Below are 21,353 nucleotides of genomic sequence, written 5' to 3' on the forward strand. Positions count from 1 at the left end.
CCCACCACGTTACCATCGACCGGGGGGACCTCAGTGCGGGCAACTCCCACCCCTCGGCGGCAGCACCCCAATTACCATATTCAAAACACTACTTACCTCTCCCGATTGCGCAGCCTGCTCCCTCTCAATGTACACTTCAGCATCTTACGGTGAATGGGCGGCAGTCATGTGCCGTCCCATTCACGAATAGAAAAGCCGACGGGACATCGGAGTCAGATGTTTTCGCCAGCGAAGGCAAGTTCAGATCTTCAGGGGTCTCACTGAAGAGGTGTTGGGAGCCATTACGATTCTGCCCTCCGTAAAGGTTGGCAGCTCTGTGCCATTGATTGCCTGTTAATGAAGGAACAATAGCTCTCAAGGCACCCTGTATATGGAGAGAGTGCCAGAGATGGTAAGCGTGTGAAGCTTATATGCCTTGTGGGCCAATCGATGCAACTTGTGCAATCTTTATGTGGTCATGTGGTGCCATTCTTAGTGGGAGCTAAGATGGGCAATGCCATGCCACATAACTGCTACACGAAAGCACCTGATGTACCACTCAACATCATTCTCTGCCCTGTCAGGAACCTTGGAAGAATTGAAGGAACTGAGTTGAATTGCAACTTGATGATGGGGATGGTTCACCCGATATTAATTGATATGCTTCTTGAGAGGATCCATATGTACCGCAGTTGTAGCCCACACAGAGGCCCCCCCTGGTCACGAGCAGCAGCACCCAAGGAGAGCTCGCCACTACAAATCACCGGACATCTACAGATCCCACATGACATACCTATAGATGTCAGAGTGCCAGTGTCAGAGATGACAGCGGATGTCAAGAGAGGCAGTGACATATCTCTGCGCCCTGCTGAATGACGACCTGCAGCCCAGGGGCTTCAGGGGACATCCTGTGCCTGTGGCACTCTCGGTGACAGAGGCTCTCAATTTTTACACCTCTGCATCATTTCAGGGGCTCTCCGGAGACCTTTTTGGGGTCACACAGTCAGCAGTTCACCATTGCATCAGGGAGGTCACCGATGCCCGGTACCAGATGGCTGGTGACTATATCCATTTCATGACAGACCCTGAAAGCCAAGCCCAGAGGGCCACCGGTGTCATCTCCAATGCTGAATTCCCACAGGTACAAGGGGTTACAGATTGCACCTATGTGGCCATCAAGGCTCCCGACGGGCGACCAGCTGAATATCTAAATCATAAAGGCTTCCACTCAATGTGCAGCTTGCATGTGATCACCAGAAACGATTCATGCAAATCTGTGCCCGCTTTCCAGGCAGCTGCCATGATGCCTTCATCCTGCGCCAGTCCCAGCTGCCATTGCTGTTCAATGAAATGGCTCAGATGGAGGGGTGGCTTCTTGGAGACAAGGGCTCCGCCTTGCATACATGGCCCCTGACACCAATAAAAAACCCCACCACTGCAGAAGAGAGATACAACGCCAGCCACAGAGCGACAAGAGCCATCACTGAGCAGGCGATCGGCATGCTGAAAATGTGATTCCGCTGCCTGGATAGATCGGGTGGTGCCCTGCAGTACAAGCTGGAAAGGGTAGCTTGCATTGTTGCTGTCTGCTGTGCTCTGCACAACTACACACTCAATAGGGGGAAGGGCTTGCAGGATGAGCAGAGACATGAGCAGGACTCATCCTCAGATGATGAGGATGCTAAGGACTTACAGCAGGAAAGGCACACGGGAGGACAGAGAGCATCCAGGCACCGCATGCAGGGCGAGCAGTGAGCTAGGAATGCACAGCAGGGTTCTTCATGCTATAGGAACCACTGTGGGCTCTGCATGCCACACAGCACCCTCGTTCACCTGTTGTGCAGCAGTCTGCATCTGCAACACTTTTGTGTCCAACATTACTGGCAGCAGACTACTGAGCTATTGTCCATATTACTACATCCGTGGAGATGTACATGAGTGATACTGGCATAGCAATGATGTTACTCCATACATTGGCAGTTCTGAAAGACCAATGATATAATGGAAGGAGCCAAGATCGGTACATGCTGGCACACTTCATTCACACAGTAAAAGCAACGCACGTTAGTGAAGACGATTTTGTTTTCAGCCCTTCAACATTCTTGTATCACCCAGTCGAGATGCAGTGGCAGACTTTTAAGGAGATATTTAATAACTCTCAAAGATTTATCCCAGTGAGAAAGACTGAGAAGGATGCCTCATTGTGGCTAAATAAGGAAGTTAAGGATAGTATCAAATTGGAAGAAACACTGCACAATTCTGCAAAGATTTGTGGCAAGTCAGAAGTTTGGACAGATAAGAACCAGCAAAGGATGATTAAAAAAATGGTGAGGGTGAAATTACAATAGAAGCGAAAGCTAGCGAGGAAAACAAAACCAGATACTAAGTTTCTACAAGTATTTATAAAGGAAAGAGTAACTAAAACAAGTGATGGTCCTCTAGAGAGTGAATCTGGGGAATTAATAATGGAAAACAAGGAACTGGCAGAAGCGTTAAACAGGTATTTTGCACCGTCATCACTATAGAAGAGTTCGCAAAGATACTTGATAATCAAGAGGCGAAAGGGAGGGAGAAACTTTAAACAATCAATCACCAAGGAAAGGGTACCGGGAAAACTATTAAACCTAATAAACCAGGACCTGATGGCTTTAGAACATTAGAACATTACAGCGCAGTACAGGCACTTCGGCCCTCGATGTTGCGCCGACCTGTGAAACCATCTGACCTACACTATTCCATTTTCATCCATATGTCTATCCAATGACCACTTAAATGCCCTGAAAGTTGGCGAGTCTACTACTGTTGCAGGCAGGGCGTTCCACGCCCCTACTACTCTCTGAGTAAAGAAACTACCTCTGACATCTGTCCTATATCTATCACCCCTCAACTTAAAGCTATGTCCCCTCGTGTTTGCCATCACCATCCGAGGAAAAAGACTCTCACTATCCACCCTATCTAACCCTCTGATTATCTTATATGTCTCTATTAAGTCACCTCTCCTCCTCCTTCTCTCCAACGAAAACAACCTCAAGTCCCTCAGCCTTTCCTCGTAAGACCTTCCCTCCATACCAGGCAATATCATAGTAAATCTCCTCTGCACCCTTTCCATAGCTTCCACATCCTTCCTATAATGCGGTGACCAGAACTGCACGCAATACTCCAGGTGCGGTCTCACCAGAGCTTTGTACAGCTGCAGCATGACCTCGTGGCTCCGAAACTCGATCCCCCTACTAATAAAAGCTAACATACCATATGCCTTCTTTACAGCCCTATTAACCTGGGTAGCAACCTTCAGGGATTTATGCACCTGGACACCAAGATCTCTCTGTTCATCTACACTACCAAGAATCTTCCCATTAGCCCAGTACTCTGCATTCCTGTTACTCCTTCCAAAGTGAATCACCTCGCACTTTTCCGCATTAAACTCCATTTGCCATCTCTCAGCCCAGCTCTGCAGCCTATCTATGTCCCTCTGTACCCGACAACATCCTTCGGCACTATCCACAACTCCACCGACCTTAGTGTCATCTGCAAATTTGCTAACCCACCCTTCTACACCCTCTTCCAGGTAATTTATAAAAATGTCAAACAGCAGTGGCCCCAAAACAGATCCTTGCGGTACACCACTAGTAACTAAACTCCAGGATGAACATTTGCCATCAACCACCACCCTCTGTCTTCTTTCAGCTCGCCAATTTCTGATCCAAAGCTCGAAATCACCTTCAACTCCATACTTCCGTATTTTCTGCAATAGCCTACCATGGGGAACCTTATCAAACGCCTTACTGAAATCCATATACACCACATCCACGGCTTTACCCTCATCCACCTGTTTGGTCACCTTCTCGAAAAACTCAATAAGGTTTGTGAGGCACGACCTACCCGTCACAAAACCGTGCTGACTATCGCTAATGAACTTATTCTTTTCAAAATGATTATAAATCCTATCTCTTATAACCTTTTCCAACATTTTACCCACAACCGAAGTAAGGCTCACAGGTCTATAATTACCAGGGCTGTCTCTACTCCCCTTCTTGAACAAGGGGACAACATTTGCTATCCTCCAGTCTTCCGGCACTATTCCTGTCGACAATGACGACATAAAGATCAAGGACAAAGGCTCTGCAATCTCCTCTCTGGCTTCCCAGAGAATCCTAGGATAAATCCCATCTGGCCCAGGGGACTTATCTATTTTCACACTTTGCAAAATTGCAACACCTCCTCCTTATGAACCTCAATCCCATCTAGCCTAGTAGTCTGAATCTCAGTATTCTCCTCGACAACATTTTCTTTCTCTACTGTAAATACTGACGAAAAATATTCATTTAACGCTTCCCCTATCTCCTCTGATTCCACACACAACTTGCCACTTCTATCCTTGATTGGCCCTAATCTAACTCTAGTCATTCTTTTATTCCTGATATACCTATAGAAAGCCTTAGGGTTTTCCTTGATCCTATCCGCCAATGACTTCTCGTGACCTCTCCTTGCTCTTCTTAGCTCTCCCTTTAGATCCTTCCTGGCTAGCTTGTAACTCTCAAGCGCCCTAACTGAGCCTTCATGTCTCATCCTAACATAAGCCTTCTTCTTCCTCTTGACAAGTGCTTCAACTTCTTTAGTAAACCACGGCTCCCTCGCTCGACAACTTCCTCCCTGCCTGACAGGTACATACTTATCAAGGACACGCAGTAGCTGCTCCTTGAATAAGCTCCACATTTCGATTGTGCCCATCCCCTGCAGTTTCCTTCCCCATCCTACGCATCCTAAATCTTGCCTAATCGCATCATAATTTCCTTTTCCCCAGCTATAATTCTTGCCCTGCGGTACATACCTGTCCCTGCCTATCGCTAAGGTAAACCTAACCGAATTGTGATCACTATCGCCAAAGTGCTCACCTACATCTAAATCTAACACCTGGCCGGGTTCATTACCTAGTACCAAATCCAATGTGGCATCTCCCCTGGTTGGCCTGTCTACATACTGTGTCAGAAAACCCTCCTGCACACACTGGACAAAAACTGACCCATCTAAAGTACTCGAACTATAGTATTTCCAGTCAATATTTGGAAAGTAAAGTCCCCCATAACAACTACCCTGTTACTCTCGCCCCTGTCGAGAATCATCTTCGCTATCCTTTCCTCTACATCGCTGGAACTATTCGGAGGTCTATTGAAAACTCCCAACAGGGTGACCTCTCCTCTCCTGTTTCTAACCTCGGCCCATACCACCTCAGTAGACGAGTCCTCAAACGTCCTTTCTGCCGCCGTAATACTCTCCTTGATTAACAATGCCACACCCCCCCCCTCTTTTACCATCTTCTCTGTTCTTACTGAAACATCTAAATCCCGGAACCTGCAACATCCATTCCTGCCCCTGCTCTACCCATGTCTCCGAAATGGCCACAACATCGAGATCCCAGGTACCAACCCATGCTGCAAGCTCACCCACCTTATTCCGGATGCTCCTGGCGTTGAAGTAGACACACTTTAAACCAAGTTCTTGCTTGCCAGTGCCCTCTTGCGTCCTTGTAACCTTATCCCTGACCTCACTACTCTCAACATCCTGTACACTGGAACTACAATTTAGGTTCCCATTCCCCTGCTGAATTAGTTTAAACCCCCCCGAAGAGCACTAGCAAATCCCACCCCCCCAGGATATTGGTACCCCTCTGGTTCAGGTGAAGACCATCCTGTTTGTAGAGGTGTCACCTACCCCAGAAAGAGCCCCAATTATCCAGGAAACCAAAACCCTCCCTGCTACACCATCCCTGCAGCCACGTGTTCAACTCCTCTCTCTCCCTATTCCTCGCTTCGCTAGCACGTGGCACGGGCAACAACCCAGAGATAACAACTCTGTTTGTTCTCGCTCTAAGCTTCCACCCTAGCTCCCTGAATTTCAGCCTTAAATCCCCATCTCTCTTCCTACCTATGTCGTTGGTGTCTATGTGGACCACGACTTGGGGCTGCTCCCCCTCCCCCTTAAGGATCCCAAAAACACGATCCGAGACATCACGAACCCTGGCACCTGGGAGGCAACACACCAACCGTGAGTCTCTCTCGTTCCCACAGAACCTCCTATCTGTTCCCCTAACTATGGAGTCCCCAATGACTAATGCTCTGCTCCTCTTCCCCCTTCCCTTCTGAGTAACAGGGACAGACTCTGTGCCAGAGACCTGTACCCCATTGCTTACCCCTGGTAAGTCCCCCCCCCCAACAGTATCCAAAACGATATACCTGTTGTTGAGGGAAACGGCCACAGGGGATCCCTGCACTGCCTGCTGGTTCCCTCTCCTTCCCCTGACGGTAACCCATCTACCTACTTCTTTTACTTGAGGTGTGACTACCTCCCTTTCACTCCTCTCAATAACACCCTCCGCCTCCCGAATGATCCGAAGTTCATCCAGCTCCAGTTCCCTAACGCGGTTCTCGAGGAGCTGGAGTTGGGTGCACTTCCCGCAGATGCAGTCAGCAGGGACACTCTTGGCGACCCTTACCTCCCACATTCTGCAGGAGGAACATACAACTGCCTTAACTTCCATTCCCACTATTGTTGGAGGGGAGACATTAGCCAGGTGTACAGCAGATGTCTCATCCTCCAGCATCCGTTCTCTGGTTTGACATTGTGACTGAAAGACATCATAATGTTTCCATGATAACTGGCATTCACCACCTATGATCAGCTGGGCAGGGTTGTAGGCCAACTGTAGTGCAGTAGCTTCTACTGGGCAAATGGAGTCTCGGACTGGAATTTTACCTGCTCAAAACGGGCGTCCGAGGCGAAAAATGGCAGTCGATATCAGGTCCCCGACATTATTACTCCCAATCACCATTTGACATGGGTCGGACGGTGGGAGAGATTGAGGTGCTGATCGCTGTCCACTTTGCAGCAATTAAGGGCCAATTGAGATAGTCTAGAATTCAATTGACAGCCATTTTACGTCAGCTGTCACATTTTGTGCCTGGCAAACGAGTCAAACGGGGAGTTGGGAACTCGGCAGCTTTGAAAGAGCGGCAACCAGTGTATCTGTGAAGGAGTTGGAGGTACTGTTTTTTTATTACACTCTGATAGATTTGTGTGCTGTTTTGAAGGTTGGGACTGTTTTTGCTGGTTCACCAGGGTTCACCTGAGTGATTGAAACTCCTGGTAGGGCCACAGCATCACTGATTTATTCTGTGTAGGAGAGGGGGGGTTCTGAGTGCCTGTCCTTGCAGCAGACTGCAAATACCTGTCCTCAGAACATCTTTGGGACACTGCAGCCATGGGAATTGTCCACTCTGGAGGCAGCTCACCTCTTGAGGAAGACTACGCCACAAAGAGGGACAGGAGGGCAAATGTCCAGTGTAATCAGCAACCTGCTGGCCAAGTGCAGCCTGGTAATGGGGGAGGGGCAGAAGGTCACAGAGTGCGCCAGGAGCAACCACCTGTGAGGAAATGAGCCTACCCAGCAGGCAGGGTCTATTGCCCGCGATTGAGCCTTCTTCAAATGTCAGAGCACCAGTTCCCAAAACTGCACCTGTCCCGAGAGACTGGCACATCCCTGAGATGCTGGCAGCAGAGGTCGCTTCCAACTGCGTGGGTGGCCATCCAACGTCAGCCCCACTGAAGCTAACAGTCGCTCTGAACTTCTATGCATCAGGTCCTTCCTGGCCTCATCAGGAGTGTGCAATCATCAGCGCATCACTACATTGCTACATTACCACTACAGGTGGTAACTGATACCATATTCAGGCATGCCAACAGGTTCATCAGGTTCCAGACAGACTCCGCCAGTCAGGCTGAGAGCACCAGAGGATTCAGCACCGTCGCTGGGTTCCCCGTGGTCCAAGGAGTCATTGATTGCACACATGTGGCCATTCGAGCACCTACAGGTCAATAAGGGCCTTCATTAATCGAAAGGGGTTTCATTCAATGAATGTGCAACTTGTCTGTGATCACTGTATATTGCAAGTGTGTGCTCGTTATCCTGGAAGCAGTCACGGTGCATTCATTCTCCAGAACTCCCAGGCACCAGCACTATTCAGCACCCCTCCACCCAGCCCCCCCGAGTGCCTGCAAGGATGGATACTTTGTGACAGGGGATACCCGCTGAAGACATGGCTGATGACACCAGTGAGGAACCCACAGAATGAAGCAGAGGAACGGAACAATGCAAGCCATGCGACCACCAGAGTCACGATTGAGCAGACCATGGGTCTTCTGAAAATGAGATTTAAGTATCTCAATCGCACAGGTGGTGCCCTACAGTACTCGCCAGCAAGGGTATGTTGCATTGTTGTCGTCTGCTGTGCCTTACATAACCTGGTTCTGCAGTGGAGGGGGAGCGGGGGGAAGAGGGGAAGAGACGCTGGAAGATGACGACGACGTTGTTCAGCGCGAGGCATCCTCAGACGAGGATGTTGAAATGGCTGAGGATGAGGAGGAGGGGGCACAGCCACCTGAATAGCAGGGGGAGGGAGCTGGAGGTTTGCAGGAGTTGAGTACAAGGGAGTCCCAGGAGGCTCTAATACTCAGGAGTTTTTCCTGAACGGAGGCTCGTCACCCAGTGACTGACATGTCCGTGTGAAATGAGGCATTCTCATCAGCTGGAAGCACAGAAGCACTCACCTGCTGGTGGAAATCTCAGCTGCAATGGCCTGCCTTTCCCTCAAACACCACAAGGCCCGAATACACCACCTCCCCAAGTCTCCATCTCATGCAGAACAAGATGGCCTAAAACATCAGCGTCGACTTATGACAGATGAAAATGCCAAGTGAAAAATGTAACAATTTTCCATGAAGTATAACAGCAAATAAATATTTACAAATTGTGACACCGCCGTTCTGATAGTTTGAAACGTTTGCGAGTGCTCACACATGTGGACGACCCCTCGCAGCCAGTCACGGCAGAGGCAGGTGGCTGTTCAGGCTGCCCTGTGGCTTTGGATGACTTTGGCGGGTGTCCTCTGCCTGCCCGAGGTCGTGAGGGCCCTGGCCTGTTGAGGTGACCCTGAGCAGTCTCAGGACCACCCTCAGACACCCTGAGATTATGAGGTGATGTCGTCACTGGCTGAGGGACAAAGAGCTTCGGAATGTATCAGGAGTGCCCGGAGAGGAGTCCCCATATGCATTCTGCTGTTGCTCCTGTGCCCTCTTAAAGCTCGATTTGGCCTCCCTGCTGACCTCAGAGGGATGTTGGGTTGGCCACCCCGCCATCGGTCCGGGCCCTCTTCTCCTGTGGAGACACTTGGCAATTAGTTCAGTCCCTTGACTTGAAAGAGCACCCACTCACCCCTCGTGCTGCATGCTGCATCTGGAACCAATGCCATTGAGGTGCATGGATGGCACACCTCTGCATCAATGTGTATCTCAGATGTGCCCAGTATACGGCCCAAGGCAGGGATGCAGCCAATCACTGAAGATGGATGGCTTTGACTTTGCAGCATCAGCACCCAGTGACCCTCCCGTATCAGTTAAAAGCTGCGATGACTGCGGAATGCCCCTTACCCTGGCAGAGCACAGAAGTCATTGACCCGCTTGCGGCACTGGAGCCGTGTCCTCACTACTCCGCGGCTGCTGACCCCCTCCGCTACCTCCAGCCACGCCTTCTTGGTGACTTGGGGAGGCCTCCTCCTTCCGTCTGATGGGAAGAGGACCTCCTGCCTTGCCTCAGCCCCCTGGAGGAGGACATGCAGGGAGTCTTCAGAGAACCTAGGTGCCATGCGGTGGCATCTCTCTGCCATTGCCGCAAGCGGGTTCTGGTCTCTCTCTGGTATATTCATGTTTACTGGAGGGGTGACCCCTTTAATTCCTGTTGCACTCCTTTCACCCTCAGGCAGCTGTATACCTTCTTCTAATATGCTGCTCCTCCAAACATCCTACTTGCTGCAGGTAAGCCTCTCAGAGCCAGTGAGGTTGCTGAAAGCCCTTTTAAATGGCTTTCAGCACCTTCTTCCGGCTCCAGCTCCGCCCCCGACACTCACCCTCCCACCCGTGCCCTTTTCTGTCATAAATACACTGCCGAGCCACTAATTGGTCACTTAGCGCTCGATCGCCGTGGCAGCTGAGCGCGGAGTGGGAGCAACCTTGGCACCTGCTTCTGCCTCCGGGAACGTGGACCCACCGGGACAAGTAAAATTCCGGCCTCAGTCACCTCCTGGATGCAGCAATGGACAGCAACACGTTGGCTCTGTCGCCTGTTCTGTTGGTGCGGGTTATTTCCCATGCGTGTCTACAACCTGAATATTGCTGAAAACAGAGAAATTTTGTCAAAGCTTTTCGTCTTGCACTCATCAGGACAACTCGCAAGCATAAGGGAAGCAACAAATTTATACTGTATGAGCAGAGAGTGCTGATTGGTTGGCAAGTGGACTGTGATTGGTAGAGGCGTTGCCGTGCAGAATGCACCAGTTTATGGTGACTGACAGTTAACTGCCAAGCTTTGTTTGAAATTTAAAGCGGGCAGGTTGACTCTGATTGGTCAAGGCATTGCCCTGAGGAATGAAGCAGCAAATGGCTGTCACATATTTTGTTTACCTGAAATAGGCGCAGTGTGTATACATGTTCTTTCTGTCTGCAAAGAACAGGGCCCTGTGTATTAATATATGTAGCTTCCAGTACATGCAAATGCGCCACACAAATTTCAAACAAAGCTTGGCAGTTAACTGTCAGTCACCATAAAACTGTCAACGCCTCTACCAATCAGAGTCCACTTGCCAACCGATCAGCAGTCTCTTCTTATACAGTATTAATTTGTTGCTTCCCTTACATTGGTATTCTTTCAGGTTGTCCTGATGAGTGCAAGAAGAAAAGCGGCACAGTGGCGCAGTGGTTAGCACTGCAGCCTCACAGCTCCAGGGACCCGGGTTCGATTCCGGGTACTGCCTGTGTGGAGTTTGCAAGTTCTCCCTGTGTCTGCGTGGGTTTTCTCCGGGTGCTCCGGTTTCCTCCCACAAGCCAAAAGACTTGCAGGTTGATAGGTAAATTGGCCATTATAAATTGTCACTAGTATAGGTAGGTGGTAGAGAAATATAGGGACAGGTGGGGATGTTTGGTAGGAATAGGGGATTAGTGCAGGATTAGTATAAATGGGTGGTTGATGTTCGGCACAGACTCGGTGGGCCGAAGGGCCTGTTTCAGTGCTGTATCTCTAATCTAATCTAATCTAAAATGTCTCTGTCTTCTTCAACCTTTGAATGTGGCTTCTCCTCACATCATTTACCGGCTATGTGGGCAATGATCATACTGCAGAGAGTAAGATAGATTGCAAAGCCAGACTTAAACAAAGGGAGGTGGGTTTGCTCCCTTTGGGAAACCGGTGAAATATTTCAAGCAAAGGCAGCGAATGTGACAAGTGAGGAAGACTTGACGGCCAGAACTCGCTCCCTACGTCCCTATTGGTGTTGAGGTGCAAAACTTGAAAAGTGCTTTTTCGAAGGCATCAGATTGTGAACAGTGTTTGAAAGGAAGAGAAGCCAAGCATTTCCTTCCTTTGTTTGCAATGTCTACGTCTAGGGATTTCTTTCCGGAAAACGCCTCGCGGCCTGAAGGAGAATGGCATGGAAGTTGGTTCTGTAAAGAGTCAAGAGAGCCGGGAAATGTTGGCCGAGATCAGCCCAGAGGAAGAGGACGAAGCGCCGGAGGAGGTGACTTTCAGCAGCGCCCGGGAGGAAGCTGAAAAGAGCATGAAAGTGCCGCTGGAGAGCGTGAGGAGAGACAAAGCTTTGCTGAAGGAGAAAAGAAGAAGAAAGGAGCAATTATTCAAAGAGCAAAAGAAGTGCAAGTTGCTTCCAGATGGCATTCTTTAAGAGATTACTTCAGTCCGAGAAAAGAATGACCAGACACCTGACTCAAGTAAAGAAGGTGATGATTGTAATTCTGTGCAGCAACCTGAGGAAGATAGTGGATTGAAGGAAGATGTTGAAGAATGTGTGGATACCAGATGGAAGGAGAGCTCCATGGCCATTCCATTAAAGGATCAAGGCCAAACAAAGCAGCAGGTTGAAAATGCCAGATTAATGATCGACTGTATGGCCCAGGCAGCAGGAGAGGCAGTGTCAATGAATACTTCTCACTTGCAAACAAGAAAGCTCAACAGAAAAAACCAGCAATGCAGTTTGTCAACAAATCCTGGGGAGCAGAGCTTAAACAAAAATCTGGAAAGTTTCGAAAGTTGTAGATTCAGCATCATGGTGTGACTGCAAGATGAGAGAATGGAACTAGTGAGAAAACTAAAATCTACACGGGCTCTTAAACAGATGAAATGGGAGGTTTCTTTGGCTGGAAGTAAACTCTGAATTTAGTACATTAATGCTAACCTTCAAGAGGAAGCTCTTTGTCATTTGTGCAGTTAATAGTCCATTGGTTTGAACCGTGTCTTTTGTTATTATACTCAAGGACAGCTGTTAAGATTTGTTTCTGTATAAAGAAGGAAGATTGCTTGAGACTGTTCTAATGTATATAATCTCTAATCTTTCTAAAATATTTAATGGACATGAAAAAAAAGCCTCGCGGCCTGAAGAAAGGCAGCTGAGGGAGGGGGAGGGTGCTGATTTCCTATTAAGGGCATTATGCAAATAGCATTGCAGGCTCTGGATCCGTGCGGCATTTTGTCGGAAGGTGTAATGAATGATAGAGTGCAATATTTGCCAAGAACTGACATGTGCGAAGAGCAGCAGATTGTGAATGGAGTGTCAAGGTGATGTGTAAAAACGGAGTGTTTGAGACCGTAAGAGGTGGTGTGTGATGTCAGGTGGCAGTGTGTGATGCTATTTAGCATACTTACCTGGCAGGGGAGAGACCATGATCAAGAAGGTGGTTCTCCCAGGACGAGGCTAGTCCATTGCACTTCGGGTGTGCTGACGCCTGCGATGTCCCCAAATGCGGGATACTCGACTGCAAAATTTGTGGTAGTGGGGGACTGCGTTCGCGCTCTCCCCTGGTTTTACAAAGCAAAATTAGATTTTACTGTGTTCTGCTCTATTTCCGACGTGGTTGTTTTTTTTCTTTTTGTTTTTATAATTCCCTACTCACTTATAACAGCCCTTCAAAACACTCCCACAGGGGATGCTGAGACCAAGTGGGCCCACATCAGAGACGCCATATTTGAGTCAGCTTTGACCACCTACGGCAAAAGTGCGAAGAGAAATGCAGACTGGTTTCAATCTCATACTGAAGAGCTGGAACCTGTCATAGCCGCTAAGCGCATTGCACTTTTGAACTACAAGAAAGCCCCCAGCGATTTAACATCCGCAGCACTTAAAGCAGCCAGAAGTACTGCACTAAGGACAGCTAGGCGTTGCGCAAACGACTACTGGCAACACCTATGCAGTCATATTCAGCTGGCCTCAGACACCGGAAACATCAGAGGAATGTATGATGGCATGAAGAGAGCTCTTGGGCCAACCATCAAGAAGATCACCCCCCTCAAATCTAAATCGGGGGACATAATCACTGACCAACGCAAACAGATGGACCGCTGGGTTGAGCACTACCTAGAACTGTACTCCAGGGAGAATGCTGTCACTGAGACTGCCCTCAATGCAGCCCAGCCTCTACCAGTCATGGATGAGCTGGACGTACAGCCAACCAAATCGGAACTCAGTGATGCCATTGATTCCCTAGCCAGCGGAAAAGCCCCTGGGAAGGACAGCATTACCCCTGAAATAATCAAGAGTGCCAAGCCTGCTATACTCTCAGCACTACATGAACTGCTATGCCTGTGCTGGGACGAGGGAGCAGTACCCCAGGACATGCGCGATGCCAACATCATCACCCCCTCTATAAAAACAAAGGTGACCGCGGTGACTGCAACAACTACCGTGGAATCTCCCTGCTCAGCATAGTGGGGAAAGTCTTTGCTCGAGTCGCTCTGAACAGGCTCCAGAAGCTGGCCGAGCGCGTCTACCCTGAGGCACAGTGTGGCTTTCGTGCAGAGAGATCGACTATTGACATGCTGTTCTCCCTTCGTCAGATACAGGAGAAATGCCGTGAACAACAGATGCCCCTCTACATTGCTTTCATTGATCTCACCAAAGCCTTTGACCTCGTCAGCAGACGTGGTCTCTTCAGACTACTAGAAAAGATCGGATGTCCACCAAAGCTACTAAGTATCATCACCTCATTCCATGACAATATGAAAGGCACAATTCAACATGGTGGCTCCTCATCAGAGCCCTTTCCTATCCTGAGTGGTGTGAAACAGGGCTGTGTTCTCGCACCCACACTTTTTGGGATTTTCTTCTCCCTGCTGCTTTCACATGCGTTCAAATCCTCTGAAGAAGGAATTTTCCTCCACACAAGATCAGGGGGCAGGTTGTTCAACCTTGCCCGTCTAAGAGCGAAGTCCAAAGTACGGAAAGTCCTCATCAGAGAACTCCTCTTTGCTGACGATGCTGCTTTAACATCTCACACTGAAGAATGCCTGCAGAGTCTCATCGACAGGTTTGCGTCTGCCTGCAATGAATTTGGCCTAACCATCAGCCTCAAGAAAACGAACATCATGGGGCAGGATGTCAGAAATGCTCCATCCATCAATATTGGCGACCACGCTCTGGAAGTGGTTCAAGAGTTCACCTACCTAGGCTCAACTATCACCAGTAACCTGTCTCTAGATGCAGAAATCAACAAGCGCATGGGTAAGGCTTCCACTGCTATGTCCAGACTGGCCAAGAGAGTGTGGGAAAATGGCGCACTGACACGGAACACAAAAGTCCGAGTGTATCAGGCCTGTGTCCTCAGTACCTTGCTCTACGGCAGCGAGGCCTGGACAACGTATGCCAGCCAAGAGCGACGTCTCAATTCATTCCATCTTCGCTGCCTTCGGAGAATACTTGGCATCAGGTGGCAGGACTATATCTCCAACACAGAAGTCCTTGAAGCGGCCAACACCCCCAGCTTATACACACTACTGAGTCAGCGGCGCTTGAGATGGCTTGGCCATGTGAGCCGCATGGAAGATGGCAGGATCCCCAAAGACACATTGTACAGCGAGCTCGCCACTGGTATCAGACCCACCGGCCGTCCATGTCTCCGTTATAAAGACGTCTGCAAACGTGACATGAAATCGTGTGACATTGATCACAAGTCGTGGGAGTCAGTTGCCAGCATTCGCCAGAGCTGGCGGGCAGCCATAAAGACAGGGCTAAATTGTGGCGAGTCGAAGAGACTTAGTAGTTGGCAGGAAAAAAGACAGAGGCGCAAGGGGAGAGCCAACTGTGCAACAGCCCCAACAAACAAATTTCTCTGCAGCACCTGTGGAAGAGCCTGTCACTCCAGAATTGGCCTTTATAGCCACTCCAGGCGCTGCTCCACAAACCACTGACCACCTCCAGGCGCATATCCATTGTCTCTCGAGATAAGGAGGCCCAAAAGAAACTCTTATCTGTTCGCCACGCGTTCAGCCTGTCGTATCAGCATTCTTTCTCTCCATTGTGCCTAGCAACCTGCTATGCTTCCCCACTCCTACCCTGCGCCACACTGCTCACCCGACCCATCTTGCACTTTATCGCCACGTACAAAATGGACCCTGTCTGCACTTTTCCACGAAGGAGAGGTGGTAGGGCGGAGTGGAAGTGGATGGAGCATTCTGGGGCAATGTGGGCAGACCAGACCCATCCCTGGCAAGATGGGGGCCAGATAGAAGGTGAGCAGGTAGTGAGACTTGGCACAGAAAAGTGGGGCAAGCTTCATGTCGAGGTTTGAAGATGGTGTCTGTGCAGACAGGGTCCATTTTGTACGTGGCGATAAAGTGCAAGAAGGACGGGTGAGCAGCGTGGCGCAGGGCAGGAGTGGGGAAGCATTTCGAGTAAGAACGTGAGCATGTGGCAGCTGATGAGCAGGTCGCTGGGCACAATGGAGAGAAAGAATGCTGATACGACGTGCTGAACGCGTGGCGAACAGAAAAGATTAGGGAATTATTAAAACAAGAAGAAAAAACAACCACGTCGGAAATAGAGCAAAACACAGTAAAATCTAATTTTGCTTTGTAAAACCAGGGGAGAGCGCGAACGCAGTCCCCCACTACCACAAATTTTGCAGTCGAGTATCCCGCATTTGGGGACATCGCAGGCGTCAGCACACCCGAAGTGCAATGGGCTAGCCTCGTCCTGGGAGAACCACCTTCTTGATCATGGTCTCTCCCCTGCCAGGTAAGTATGCTAAATAGCATCACACACTGCCACCTGACATCACACACCACCTCTTACGGTCTCAAACACTCCGTTTTTACACATCACCTTGACACTCCATTCACAATCTGCTGCTCTTCGCACATGTCAGTTCTTGGCAAATATTGCACTCTATCATTCATTACACCTTCCGACAAAATGCCGCACGGATCCAGAGCCTGCAATGCTATTTGCATAATGCCCTTAATAGGAAATCAGCACCCTCCCCCTCCCTCAGCTGCCTTTCTTCAGGCCGCGAGGCTTTTTTTTCATGTCCATTAAATATTTTAGAAAGATTAGAGATTATATACATTAGAACAGTCTCAAGCAATCTTCCTTCTTTATACAGAAACAAATCTTAACAGCTGTCCTTGAGTATAATAACAAAAGACACGGTTCAAACCAATGGACTATTAACTGCACAAATGACAAAGAGCTTCCTCTTGAAGGTTAGCATTAATGTACTAAATTCAGAGTTTGCTTCCAGCCAAAGAAACCTCCCATTTCATCTGTTTAAGAGCCCGTGTAGATTTTAGTTTTCTCACGAGTTCCATTCTCTCATCTTGCAGTCACACCATGATGCTGAATCTACAACTTTCGAAACTTTCCAGATTTTTGTTGAAGTTCTGCTCCCCAGGATTTGTTGACAAACTGCATTGCTGGTTTTTTCTGTTGAGCTTTCTTGTTTGCAAGTGAGAAGTATTCATTGACACTGCCTCTCCTGCTGCCTGGGCCATACAGTCGATCATTAATCTGGCATTTTCAACCTGCTGCTTTGTTTGGCCTTGATCCTTTAATGGAATGGCCATGGAGCTCTCCTTCCATCTGGTATCCACACATTCTTCAACATCTTCCTTCAATCCACTATCTTCCTCAGGTTGCTGCACAGAATTACAATCATCACCTTCTTTACTTGAGTCAGGTGCCTGGTCATTCTTTTCTCGGACTGAAGTAATCTCTTAAAGAATGCCATCTGGAAGCGACTTGCGCTTCTTTTGCTCTTTGAATAATTGCTCCTTTCTTCTTCTTTTCTCCTTCAGCAAAGCTTTGTCTCTCCTCACGCTCTCCAGCGGCGCTTTCATGCTCTTTTCAGCTTCCTCCCGGGCGCTGCTGAAAGTCACCTCCTCCGGCGCTTCGTCCTCTTCCTCTGGGCTGATCTCGGCCAACATTTCCCGGCTCTCTTGACTCTTCACAGAACCAACTTCCATGCCATTCTCCTTCAGGCCGCGAGGCGTTTTCCGGAAAGAAATCCCTAGACGTAGACATTGCAAACAAAGGAAGGACATGCTTGGCTTCTCTTCCTTTCAAACACCGTTCACAATCTGATGCCTTCGAAAAAGCACTTTTCACGTTTTGCACCTCAACACCAATAGGGACGTAGGGAGCGAGTTCTGGCCGTCAAGTCTTCCTCACTTGTCACATTCACTGCCTTTGCTTGAAATATTTCACCGGTTTCCCAAAGGGAGCAAACCCACCTCCCTTTGTTTAAGTCTGGCTTTGCAATCTATCTTACTCTCTGCAGTATGATCATTGTCCACATAGCCGGTAAATGATGTGAGGAGAAGCCACATTAAACGGTTGAAGAAGACAGAGACATTTTGTCGAAGCTTTTCTTCTTGCACTCATCAGGACAACCTGAAAGAATACCAATGACAGAAAAGGGCACGGGTGGGAGGGTGAGTGTCGGGGGCGGAGCTGGAGCCGGAAGAAGGTGCTGAAAGCCATTTAAAAGGACTTTCAGCAACCTCACTGGCTCTGAGAGGCTTACCTGCAGCAAGTAGGATGTTTGGCGGAGCAGCATATTAGAAGAAGGAATAGAGCTACTCAACTCCTGCAAACCTCCAGTTCCCTCCCCCTGCTATTCAGGTGGCTGTGCCCCCTACTCCTCATCCTCAGCTGTTTCAACATCCTCGTCTGAGGATGCCTCGCGCTGAACAACGTCGTCGTCATCTTCCAGGGTCTCTTCCCCTCTTCCCCCCCTCCCCCTCCACTGCAGCACCAGGTTATGTAAGGCACAGCAGACGACAACAATGCAACATACCCTTGCTGGCGAGTACTGTAGGGCACCACCTGAGCGATTGAGATACTTAAATCTCATTTTCAGAAGACCCATGGTCTGCTCAATCGTGACTCTGGTGGTCGCATGGCTTGCATTGTACCGTTCCTCTGCTTCATTCTGTGGGTTCCTCACTGGTGTCATCAGCCATGTCGTCAGCGGGTATCCCCTGTCACCAAGTATCCATCCTTGCAGGCACTCGGGGGGGCTGGGTGGAGGGGTGCTGAATAGTGCTGGTGCCTGGGAGTTCTGGAGAATGAATGCACCGTGACTGCTTCCAGGATAACGAGCACACACTTGCAATATACAGTGATCACAGACAAGTTGCACATTCATTGAATGAAACCCCTTTCGATTAATGAAGGCCCTGATTGATCTGTAGGTGCTCGAATGGCCACATGTGTGCAATCAATGACTCCTTGGACCACGGGGAACCCAGCGACGGTGCTGAATCCTCTGGTGCTCTCAGCCTGACTGGCGGAGTCTGTCTGGAACCTGATGAACCTGTTGGCATGCCTGAATATGGTATCAGTTACCACCTGCAGTGGTAATGTAGCAATGTAGTGATGCGCTGATGATTGCACACTCCTGATGAGGCCAGGAAGGACCTGATGCATAGAAGTTCAGAGTGACTGTTAGCTTCAGTGGGGCTGCCGTTGGATGGCCACCCACGCAGTTGGAAGCGACCTCTGCTGCCAGCATCTCAGGGATGTGACAGTCTCTCGGGACAGGTGATGTCTTCGGCACTGGCGCTGTGACATTTGAAGAAGGCTCAATCGCGGGCAATAGACCCTGCCTGCTGGGTAGGCTCATTTCCTCACAGGTGGTTGCTCCTGGCGCACTCTGTGACCTTCTGCCCCTCCCCCATTACCAGGCTGCACTTGGCCAGCAGATTGCTGATTTCACTGGACATTTGCCCTCCTGTCCCTCTTTGTGGCGAAGTCTTCCTCAAGAGGTGAGCTGCCTCCAGAGCGGACAATTCCCATGGCTGCAGTGTCCCAAAGATGTTCTGAGGACAGGTATTTGCAGTCTGCTGCAAGGACAGGCACTCAGAACCCCCCCTCTCCTACACAGAATAAATCAGTGATGCTGTGGCCCAACCAGGAGTTTCAATCACTCAGGTGAACCCTGGTGAACCAGCAAAAACAGTCCCAACCTTCAAAACAGCACACAAATCTATCAAAGTGTAATAAAAAAACAGTACCTCCAACTCCTTCACAGATACACTGGTTGCCGCTCTTTCAAAGCTGCCGAGTTCCCAACTCCCCGTTTGACTCGTTTGCCAGGCACAAAATGTGACAGCTGACGTAAAATGGCTGTCAATTGAATTCTAGACTATCTCAATTGGCCCTTAATTGCTGCAAAGTGGACAGCGATCAGCACCTCAATCTCTCCCCCCGTCCGACCCATGTCAAATGGTGATTGGGAGTAATAATGTCGGGGACCTGATATCGACTGCCATTTTTCACCTCGGACGCCCGTTTTGAGCAGGTAAAATTCCAGTCCGAGACTCCATTTGCTCAGTAGAGGCTACTGCACTACAGTTGGCCTACAACCCTGCCCAGCTCATCATCGGTGGTGAATGCCAGTTATCCTGGAAACAGTATGATGTCTTTCAGTCACCATGTCAAACCAGAGAACGGATGCTGGAGGATGAGATATCTGCTGTACACCTGGCTAATGTCTCCCCTCCAACAAACTTGTGGCCAGCACTCATAATGAAACCAATGCTGTCATGAGAATCACGGTTTTGAGCAGACCATTAGGGTGCTGAGGTAAAGGTTCTGGTGCCTTGACTACTCTGGAGGTACCTTCCAGAACTCTCCGGAGTGGGTGTCCTGATTTGTGGTGCTGTGTTGCAACTGCCTGTAGGGGTACGCAAAAGCAGGCACTAGACAGTTGGAATATTGCAAGTGCAATTGAAAAGTAGGGAGCAATATCAACAGAGTAACCTCAACATTTTCAGCATTTCTGAGTTTAATGGAGTATTAAGTAAAGACAAACACAAGAGCATGAATTTAAACATCCCCATTGCTGTGTCAAACCATTTGAAACACTGCTCTGTTTGAGTAGATGAATTTTGCTTTGCCAAAATTCTTGCAAAAGGAACAGGCCGAGATTCTTGTTTGCAGAACCGAAGAGATTGTTCCTGTGGAGCGCCATGCGGCGAATGAAATCCACTAGTTTATTGTCCATGTGAAGAACGCAAAGTCTGAGAATTCACCAGAATCTTTTGGCATTTGTATAGTTGCTGGGCTAGAGAAGAAGCATCCCAATGTCCACTTCATTCATAAAATGCAAGTTTCATTTTCAGATGGTGACAAATTTCAGAGAATGAAACGGTTGCTCTGTGCATTGATCCTATTTCATGCGCTGTTCTACACTGGACCTCTCTCCCACACTTCCCCTGGAAGAAAAACCAAAGACAATTAAGAATTGTTCTCATATCCAGTCCTGCTTCTCAGCAGATATCAATGGAAAGTGGAAAATCTCACTTACCCCCTGCTGGTGCTTATTCCAACCAAAAATCGAGGTTGAATCTGGGCTCCTCTTCAGTAACACTGCAAATTTAATACCAAATTATGTCACACTTGGCAAATTAGATTAAAACCATTTAAAGCAACAATAAAGCATGGTTCAAAATTTAGACCAAGCAGCTTGTCACTGTCAATCTGCAGCACTCATGTCTCCAGTATTTACCATGATACTGCAGGCTAAGATTATCCTTCTGTGTCTTCTCCTGCACTGCCTTCGTTGCTTGAATGCTGTCCTTGAGTTTCAGACACCAGGAAGGATTGTCGTCTCAAAGGCATCTTTTATATGAAAAGAAAGAGGAGGAAGCAGCTGTGGGAGGAGGCGGCTGGTGGGGTGGGTGGTGGAGGAGGCGGGTGGTGGGGGGGCGAGGAAGTGGCCATGGGAGGAAGTAGCTGGGGAGGCAGGAGGAAGTGGCCATTGGGGAGGAGGTCTCAGCCAGTGAGGCTTCATTTGCGCATGTGCCAATAGTATGTCAAGTAGGGGTTGTGCAGTCACCAAACACGTTCCTGAACATTGAATTTATCTTTGCGGTTTGGAGTGAATAGTCACGATGAAGCAGGTTGTAAAGAGGCACACAGCCTCGCTCGACCCCGACGTCCTCGTCACTCCCCCAATTTCCTTGTCCTCGCCATGGAGAGTGT

The 21,353-nt window shown here is 49.0% G+C and overlaps 1 long non-coding RNA gene, 2 other non-coding genes and 2 pseudogenes across 3 annotated transcripts; 2 read left to right on the forward strand and 3 right to left on the reverse strand.

Moving 5' to 3' along the window:
* Window positions 1-9,813: 9,813 nt before the first annotated feature.
* Window positions 9,814-12,401, forward strand: LOC137353517 (U3 small nucleolar RNA-associated protein NOL7-like; annotated as a pseudogene).
* A 330-nt stretch (window positions 12,402-12,731) lies between these two features.
* On the forward strand, window positions 12,732-12,895 carry LOC137354970 (U1 spliceosomal RNA). Its single transcript, XR_010970617.1, has one exon. It is a non-coding gene; the product is annotated as a U1 spliceosomal RNA (small nuclear RNA).
* Window positions 12,896-15,947: 3,052 nt separating this feature from the next.
* LOC137354223 (U1 spliceosomal RNA) lies at window positions 15,948-16,111 on the reverse strand. Its single transcript, XR_010970323.1, has one exon. It is a non-coding gene; the product is annotated as a U1 spliceosomal RNA (small nuclear RNA).
* Window positions 16,112-16,698: 587 nt separating this feature from the next.
* Window positions 16,699-17,407, reverse strand: LOC137353518 (U3 small nucleolar RNA-associated protein NOL7 pseudogene; annotated as a pseudogene).
* Window positions 17,408-20,147: 2,740 nt separating this feature from the next.
* On the reverse strand, window positions 20,148-20,992 carry LOC137353602 (uncharacterized). The gene is made up of 3 exons (XR_010969859.1): window positions 20,878-20,992; window positions 20,677-20,738; window positions 20,148-20,584 (listed from the first exon to the last, which is right to left on the reverse strand). It is a non-coding gene; the product is annotated as an uncharacterized lncRNA (long non-coding RNA).
* Between the last annotated feature and the right edge of the window lie 361 nt (window positions 20,993-21,353).

Source organism: Heterodontus francisci, chromosome 41, assembly GCF_036365525.1.
Source record: "Heterodontus francisci isolate sHetFra1 chromosome 41, sHetFra1.hap1, whole genome shotgun sequence".
NCBI classification, from domain to species: domain Eukaryota; kingdom Metazoa; phylum Chordata; class Chondrichthyes; order Heterodontiformes; family Heterodontidae; genus Heterodontus; species Heterodontus francisci.